This window comes from Triticum urartu, chromosome 5A (genome assembly GCF_056163025.1).
Source record: "Triticum urartu cultivar PI428250 chromosome 5A, HENAU_Tu73, whole genome shotgun sequence".
NCBI classification, from domain to species: domain Eukaryota; kingdom Viridiplantae; phylum Streptophyta; class Magnoliopsida; order Poales; family Poaceae; genus Triticum; species Triticum urartu.
Genome location: NC_141877.1, coordinates 203,241,291 through 203,251,188, shown reverse-complemented (window position 1 = coordinate 203,251,188; position 9,898 = coordinate 203,241,291).

Here is a 9,898-nt window from a genome sequence, read left to right as displayed (position 1 = left end):
GTTTCTTTGGTTCCATGTCCGTAAGCAAGAATGGATGACGGTGATCCAATGAGAGTCACGAATACCAAGATGTAGTTGAGGTGGTCATTGTTGATGACACGTCCGTGGCGAAGATGAGCGGCGGTGATGTTGATGTCGAACTGTACCTAAATAGCTGAAACACAAGTAGGACATGGTACCACAACTCAAATTCTCAAAGCAAAATTGGACCAAAATTGTCGGATTTGGTGTTGGTAAGTGGTGTTTGTGTTTGTGGTATAAGGTGGTGCTATGCGGAAGTGGTGAGGTATGCGGAAGTATATATGGGCACCGGAACAAAATTTGGTGAAATATGGACAAAAAATGGGCGGTGAGAGGAAGTGGTGCTGCCAGGGGCCGGATGTCCGGGCTTGATGGCCGGATGTCCGGGGTGCCGGATGTCCGGGCTTGTCGGGTCGGATGTTCGAGCTCTGGATCCAGGGATGAATTCAAAGATCTTCACGAGGAGAGGTCAAATCCGGCAAAATTCGGAGGAATTTGTGGGTGGAAATTGGGGAAAAATGGATGGAAAGCTAGATCTACCTGCAACACACGAAATCTGCGGATCAAATCCAACAAAACTTCATCACACCAACAAATCACAAAAAAATGGCTGGGGCTATTTTTGTGGGGAATTTTCGAATTAGGGACAAAATCGTGATCAACGTGGCTCTTGATACCAAGATGATGTAGGGTAGGAACCCTAATCGGCCGATATTTAACGAAAGGAGTGGATCCCGCGGTGAGCACGAAGAACACGAGGAGGGAAACGAGGGAAAACACGGGGGAAACACAAGAGAAACACTAAACCAACAAGAAATAGTCACACATGTGCTAGATCCTCGAGTACATAGGAGATCACATGGTACAGGATCAACCAGGGACGATACAAAGGTAGCCGGTCTTCTGCATGAGGAGGTCTTGAATCCACAAGGGGATCTTCCCTTAGAGGGGTCTTGAATCCAAAGGGATCTTCTCTGAAGAGGGGCCGTGGTCTCTCTCATGGAGTAGATCTGATGTGGATGAGCACTGCTCTATCTCTAAATATGAGATAAACCAATGCTAACCCTAGAAAGTAGGACGAGGTAGAGTATATATAGTGTAGGGGGTAGAGGGGGTACACAGGCTTCGGCCCTTCACTGTGCACAGATAGGGAAGGCCGGACGTCCGGGCGTCGGGCTGGACGTCCGGGCTTTCATGCGGGGCCGGATGTCCGGGCTGGAGGGGCTGGCCTTGTTGCTCTCTGGAATGGCGAGGTCCGGATTTCCAGGCTGTAGGCCAGATGTCCGGGAGCTCGGGACGCGCTGGATGTCCGGGCTGGACGCCAGATGTCCGGGCTGGACGCTGGATGTCCGGGCCCTGTAGACTTGGCCGCTGGCTCCTCGCTGCTGGTGACACCTCCAGGGGCCGGATGTCCGGGGTCGTGTCCGGATGTCTGGGGCCTGGGAGGTGTTCTTGACTCCTACTGTTGGTTCTCTTCATCCGTGAACTTGGGGACTTGTCCGTCTTCACGTGCATCTTCGGGAGGGTCCTCTTGATACCTAATCATGCACAACAACCCGGACTTAGGTAGTAGCCATGTCTCATGCATAGAAAGTGGAAGTTCGGAGAGGAGAGAGTTCACCTTATCTTCGATAGCCTTCGCTCGGGCTCTTGTCATTGGTCCAAGTGGTGTCGTAGGGGACGTAGGTAGGTCCATGGGGATGACCTTGGGATGCTCCGCATCATCCTTGATACTTCTCCGTCGTGTCCATAATTTTTGATTGTTCCATGCCAATATTATACAACTTTCATATACTTTTGGTAACATTTTATACTATTTTTTGGGACTAACATATTGATCCAGTGCCCAGTGCTAGTTCCTGTTTGTTGCATTGTTTTTGTTTCGCAGAAAATCCATATCAAACGGAGTCTAAACGGGATAAAAACTGACGGAGATTTTTGGAATATATGTGATTTTTGGGAAGAAGAATCAACGCGAGATGATGCCCGAGGGGGCCACGGGGCAGGGGGCACGCCCTAGGCCCTTGTGGCCACCCCGTGAGGTGGTTGGTGCCCTTATTTCTCTGCAAGAAAGCTAATATCCGGATAAAAAGCATGTCCAAATTTCAGCCCAATCAGAGTTACGGATCTCCGGGAATTTAAGAAACAGTGAAAGGGAAGAATCAGGGAACGCAGAAACACAGAGAGACAGAGAGACAGATCCAGTCTCGGAGGGGCTATCGCCCCTCCGCCGCCATGGAGGCCATGGACCAGAGGGGAAACCCTTCGCCCATCTAGGGAGAAGGTCAAGGAAGAAGAATAAGAAGAAGGGGGGCTCTATCTCCCCTCTCTCCCGGTGGCGCCGGAACGCCGCCGGGGCCATCATCGTGTGACGACGATCTACACCAATACCTCCGTCATCTTCACCAACATCTTCATCACCTTCCCCCATATATCTACAGCGGTCCACTCTCCGACAACCCGCTGTACCCTCTACTTGAACATGGTGCTTTATGCTTCATATTATTATCCAATGATGTGTTGCCATCCTATGATGTCTGAGTAGATTTTCATTGTCCTATCGGTAATTGGTGAATTGCTATGATTGGTTTAATTTGCTTGTGGTTATATTTTTGTCCTTTGGTGCCCATCATATGAGCGCGCGTGTGGATCACACCATAGGGTTAGTTGTATGTTGATAGGACTATGTATTGGAGAGCAAGAGTGATAGAAGCTTCAACCTAGCATAGGAATTGATGCATACGGGATTGAAGGGGGACCAATATATCTTAATGCTATGGTTAGGTTTTACCTTAATGAAAGTTAGTAGTTGTGGATGCTTGCTAATATTTCCAATCATAAGTGCATAGAATTCCAAGTCAGGGATGACATGCTAGCAGTGGCCTCTCCCACATAAAACTTGCTATCGGTCTAGTAAAGTAGTCAATTGCTTAGGGACAATTTCGCAACTCCTATCACCACTTTTCCACACTCGCTATACTAACTTTATTGCTTCTTTACCTAAAACAGCCCCTAGTTTTTATTTACGTGCTCTTTATATTCTTGCAAACCTATCCCATTACACCTACAAAGTACTTCTAGTTTCATACTTGTTCGAGGTAAAGCGAACGTTAAGCGTGCGTAGAGTTGTATCGATGGTCGATATAACTTGAGGGAATATTTGTTCTACCTTTAGCTCCTCGTTGGGTTCGACACTCTTACTTATCGAAAGAGGCTACAATTGATTCTCTATACTTGTGGGTTATCAAGACCTTTTTCTGGCGCCGTTGCCGGGGAGTTATAGCGTGGGGTGAATATTCTCGTATGTGCTTGTTTGCTTTATCACTAAGTAATCTTTATTTGCTCTTCTAAGTTGTTCTCTATCTTTAGTTATGGATATGGAACACGAAATACCAAAAAAAATTAGGAACACATTCCCTACCAATGTGAGTTTAGTGATAATGGAATCGTATCTTCGTATGCTAAGGGTGTTTATAATTACTATGCTGTTCAACAAATTGAATAATTTGTTGCTTTTAAGGGTGCTTATGAAATTGCTTCATTGATTGGAAAGTATGATGTTACTCTTTACAAATATGAAATTTTTTCCATACTTAAATATTGTTATGATAATTATGCTTCTAATGCCTATGTTAAACCATATATTGAGGACTCCTCCGTTGTCCAAGAAGAGACTAATATTTTGAAGGAGTCTATGGAAGAATGAATTGATGAAACTGTGGGCTCATTGGATGAAAAAGATGATGAGGAGAGGGAAGAACAAAAGGAGGAAGAGCTTAGCTACCCGTGCCCACCTTCTAATGATAGTAACTCTTCAACTCATACATTGTTTAATTTCCCTTTGTGCTTACCAAAGGATGATTGCTATGATGATTGTTATGATCCCGTTGATTCTCTTGAAATATCCCTTTTTGATGATGCTTGCTATGCTTGTGGCCAAGATGCCAATATGAATTATGCTTACGGATATGAACTTGCTATAGTTCCTTATGTTAAACATGAAATTGTTGCTATTGCACCCATGCATGATAGTCCTATTATCTTTTTGAATTCTCCCGACTACACTATATGGGAGAAGTTTGCCCTTATTAAGGATTATATTGATGGGTTGCATTTTACTACAACACATGACGATTTTGATAGATATAATATGCATGTGCTTGCTGCTCCTACTTGCAATTATTATGAGAGAGGAACTACATCTCTGCCACTTCATGTTTCCAACACGATAAAATTTCAAGAAACTGTTTATACTATGCATTGGCCTTTACTATGTGTGCATGAATTGTTCTTTTATGACATGCTTGTTGGTTTGTGCGGTGCAGGACAGAAACTTTTGCTGTAGTGCGCGATTTTACATTTTTTTACTAGAACGTCAAATGGTTTTGAAACTTTTCGCACTGTCTTTCTATACAAATTTTTTATTTTTCCTAATTTTGGCAGAATTTTTGGAGTGCCAGAGGTATGTTGAATGTTCAGATTACTACAGATTGTCCTGTTTAAGACAGATTCTGTTTTTGATGCATAGTTTGCTTGTTTTGATGAAACTATCGATTTATATCAGTGGATTAAGCCATGGAAAAGTTATATTACAGTAACTAAAATGCAAAAACAAAATATGAATTGGTCTGCAATAGTACTTAGAGTAGTGCTTTGCTTTATTATACTAACGGATCTTACCGAGTTTTCTGTTGAAGTTTTTGTGTGGATGAAGTGTTCGAAGATCGAGGAGGTCTCGATGTGAGTAGAAGGAGGAGAGGCAATAGCTCAAGCTTGGGGATTCCCAAGGAACCCCAAGTAAATATTCAAGGATACTCAAGCGTCTAAGCTTGGGGATGCCCCGGAAGGCATCCCATCTTTCTTCAACAAATATCAGTATGTTTTCGGATTCGTTTCGTTCATGCGATATGTGCAAATCTTGGAGCGTATTTTGCATTTAGTTTTCACTTTTCTTTGATGCACCATGCTGGCATGAGATAGTCCATGGTTATTTATAGAATTCTCATTGCACTTCACTTATATCTTTTGAGTATAGCTTTATAGAACGCTTCAAGTGCTTCACTTATATCTTTTGAAGTTTGGATTGCCTGTTTCTCTTCACATAGAAAACTGTCATTTGTAGAATGCTCTTTTGCTTCACTTATATTTGTTAGAGCGTGGGCATATCTTTTGTAGAAAGAATTAAACTCTCTTGCTTCACTTATATCTATTTAGAGAGATGACAGGAATTGGTCATTCACATGGTTAGTCATTAAATCCTACATAAAACTTGTAGATCACTGAATATGATATGTTTGATTCCTTGCAATAGTTTTGCGATATAAAGATGGTGATATTAGAGTCATGCTAGTGGGTAGTTGTGGATTGTATAAATACTTGTGTTGAAGTTTGTGATTCCCGTAGCATGCACGTATGGTGAACCGTTATGTAACGAAGTTGGAGCATGAGGTATTTATTGATTGTCTTCCTTATGAGTGGCGGTCGGGGACGAGCGATGGTCTTTTCCTACCAATCTATCCCCCTAGGAGCATGCACGTAGTACTTTGTTTATATGACTAATAGATTTTTGCAATAAGTATGTGAGTTCTTTATGACTAATGTTGAGTCCATGGATTATACGCACTCTTACCCTTCCATCATTACTAGCCTCTTCAGTACCGTGCATTTCCCTTTCTCACCTTGAGAGTCGGTGCAAACATCGCCGGTGCATCCAAGCCCGTGATATGATACGCTCTATCACACATAAGCCTCCTTATATCTTCCTCAAAACAGCCACCATACCTACCTATCATGGCATTTCCATAGCCATTCCGAGATATATTGCCATGCAACTTCCATCATCATCATCATATACATGACTTGAGCATTTATTGTCATATTACTTTGCATGATCGTAAGATAGATAGCATGATGTTTTTCATGGCTTGTCCGTTTTTTGATGTCATTGCTACGCTAGATCATTGCACATCCCGGTACACCGCCGGAGGCATTCATATAGAGTCGTATCTTTGTTCTAGTATCGAGTTGTGATATTGAGTTGTAAGTAAATAAAAGTGTGATGATCATCATTATTAGAACATTGTCCCATGTGAGGTTATCAAAATAAAAGTGGCCAAAGAAGCCCCCCAAAAAAGAGAGATAGAGGCCAAAGAAGCCTACAAAAAAAGAAAAAAAGAAAAAAAAGAGAGAAAAAACAAAAAAAGAGAGAAGGGACAATGTTACTATCCTTTTACCACACTTGTGCTTCAGAGTAGCACCATGTTCATCATATAGAGAGTCTCTTGAGTTATCACTTTCATATACTAGTGGGAATTTTCATTATAGAACTTAGCTTGTATATTCCAATGATGGGCTTCCTCAAATGCCCGAGGTCTTCATGAGCAAGCAAGTTGGATGCACACCCACTTAGTTTCCAGTTTGAGCTTTCATACACTTATAGCTCTTAGTGCATCTGTTGCATGGCAATCCCTACTCCTCGCATTGACATCAATTGATGGACATCTCCATAGCCCGTTGATTAGCCGCGTTGATGTGAGACTTTCTCCCTTTTTGTCTTCTCCACACAACCTCCACCATCATATTCTATTCCACCTATAGTGCTATATCCATGGCTCACGCTCATGTATTGCATGAAAGTTGAAAAGGTTTGAGAACATCAAAAGTATGAAACAATTGCTTGGCTTGTCATCGGGGTTGTGCATGATTTGAATGCTTTGTGTGGTGAAGATGGAGCATAGCCAGACTATATGATTTTATAGGGATAACTTTCTTTGGCCATATTATTTTGAAAAGACATGATTGCTTTATTAGTATGCTTGAAGTATTATTATCTTAATGTCAAATGATAGACTATTGCTTTGAATCACTCGTGTCTTAATATTCATGCCATGATTAGATTACATGATCAAGATTATGCTAGGTAGTATTCCACATCAAAAATTATATTTTTTATCATTTACCTACTCGAGGACGAGCATGAATTAAGCTTGGGGATGCTGATACGTCTCCTCGTATCTATAATTTTTGATTGTTCCATGCCAATATTATACAACTTTCATATACTTTTGGCAACTTTTTATACTATTTTTTGGGACTAACATATTGATCTAGTGCCCAGTGCCAGTTCCTGTTGGTTGCATGTTTTTGTTTCACAGAAAATCCATATCAAACGGAGTCCAAACGGGATAAAACTGACAGAGATTTTTTTGGAATATATGTGATTTTTGGGAAGAATAATCAACGCGAGACGATGCCCGAGGGGGCCACGAGGCAGGGGGCGCGCCCCAGGGGGTCAGGCGCGCCCTAGGCCCCCGTGGTTACCACGTAAGGCAGTTGGTGCCCTTCCTTTACCGCAGGAAAGCTAATATCCAGATAAAAATGGTGTCCAAATTTCAGCCCAATCGGAGTTACGGATCTCTGGGAATTTAAGAAAAGGTGAAAGGGCAGAATCAGGGAACGCAGAAACACAGAGAGACAAAGAGACAGATCCAGTCTCGGAGGGGCTCCCGCCCCTCCACCGCCATGGAGGCCATGGACCAAAGGGGAAACCCTTCTCCCATCTAGGGAGAAGGTCAAGGAAGAAGAAGAAGAAGGGGGGCTCTCTCTCCCCCTCTCTCCTGGTGGCGCCGGAATGCCGCCGGGGCCATCATCGTGTGACGGCGATCTACACCAACACCTCCGTCATCTTCACCAACATCTTCATCACCTTCGCCTATCTTTCTATAGCGGTCCAATCTCCCGCAACCCGCCGTACCCTCTACTTGAACATGGTGTTTATGCTTCATATTATTATCCAATGATGTGTTGCCATCCTATGATGTCTAAGTAGATTTTCGTTGTCCTGTCGGTAATTGGTGAATTGCTATGATTGGTTTAATTTGCTTGTGGTTATGTTGCTGTCCTTTGGTGCCCATCATATGAGCGCGCACATGGATCACACCATAGGGTTAGTTGTATGTTGATAGGACTATGTATTGGAGGGCAAGAGTGACAGAAGCTTCAACCTAGCATAGAAATTGATGCATATGTGATTGAAGGGGGACCAATATATCTTAATGCTATGGTTGGGTTTTACCTTAATGAACGTTAGTAGTTGCGGATGCCTGCTAATAGTTCCAATCATAAGTGCATATAATTCCAAGTCAGGGATGACATGCTAGCAGTGGCCTCTCCCACATAAAACTTGCTATCGGCCTAGTAAAGTAGTTAATTGCTTAGGGACAATTTCGCAACTCATATCACCACTTTTCCACACTCGCTATACTAACTTTATTGGTTCTTTACCTAAAACAGCCCCTAGTTTTTATTTACGTGCTCTTTATATTCTTGCAAACCTATCCCGTTACACCTACAAGGTACTTCTAGTTTCATACTTGTTCGAGGTAAAGCGAACATTAAGCGTGCGTAGAGTTGTATCGATGGTCGATATAACTTGAGGGAATATTTGTTCTACCTTTAGCTCCTCGTTGGGTTCGACACTCTTACTTATCGAAAGAGGCTACAATTGACCCCCCCCCCCTATACTTGTGGGTTATCACTCCTACACGCATCTAGGGTTTACAAGAAGCTAGGGTTTCTCTTCTCCATATGTGGGTTTGAAAGTGCGTTATATCGACTAGAGGGGGGGGGGTGAATAGGCGATATTTATGGAAGTTTTCAAAACATGGAAGTTATGAAGACAAACGATAGAAATAAACCTATTACCCTCCAGCGGAAGGTAGACTACACTAGGCAAGCCATAGTCAAGTATTCAATAGAGTGAAAGCACAATGACTAATAGCAGCAATGTAGTAAGGATCAGGTAGGAAGATATTGTGAAGCCACACAGAACACGCAGTCACTCAGTGAAGACAAAAGATAGTGCGAACATACAATGACTTCACAAGGAGTAACAGTAAGTAAAGGGAAGGGAAGATGAAACCAGTGACTCGCTGAAGACAATGATTTGTTGGACCAGTTCCAGTTGCTGTGACAACTGTATGTCTGGTTAGGGCGGCTAGGTATTTAAACCTTAGGACACACAGTCCTGGACACCCTAGTCCTGAACACGCAGCTCAGGACACCCAGTCCTCACCGTATTCCCCTTGAGCTAGGGTCACACAGACCTCGCCCAATCACTCTGGTAAGTCTTCAAGGTAGACTCCCAAACCTTCACAGACTTCGTTCACCGGCAATCCACAATGTCTCTTGGATGCTCAGAACGCGACGCCTAACCAGCTGGAGGATGCACAGTCCTCAAGTGTAATAAGTCTTCAGATCACACAGACAAGAAGACTTAAGTGATGCCTAATTCTCTTTTGCTCTGGGTGGTTAGGGCTTTATCCTCACAAGGAATTCTCTCTCAAAGGCTTCGAGGTGGGTTGCTCTCAAACGACAAAAGCCGTACTCTGAATCTGAGCAGCCAGCCGTTTATGGTTGTAGGGGGTGGGCTATTTATAGCCACTTGGCAACCCGACCTGATTTGTCCGAAATGACCCTGGGTCACTAAGGAACTGACACGTGTTCCAACGGTCAGATTTCAAACTCACACGGCAACTTTACTTGGGCTTCAAGCAAAGCTGACTTGCCCGACTCTAGACAAGATTCGCTCTCAAAGTCTTCACTCGAAGACATAGGTTTTGTTTAAGCATCACTTCAGTCATTCTGACTGGTTCTCTTGGACCCCACTTAACAGTACGGTGGTTCCTATGACTCAACACAGAAGAAAGAGAACTACGAAAGATCTAAGTCTTCGAGCTCCATAGGCTTCATGTGGTGTCTTCTCTTGTCATAGTCTTCAATGTGAATATCTTCATATACCACCTTTGACTTCAATGTCTTCATACATTTTTAGGGGTCATCTCTGGTAGGAAAACCGAATCAATGAGGGACTTCTACC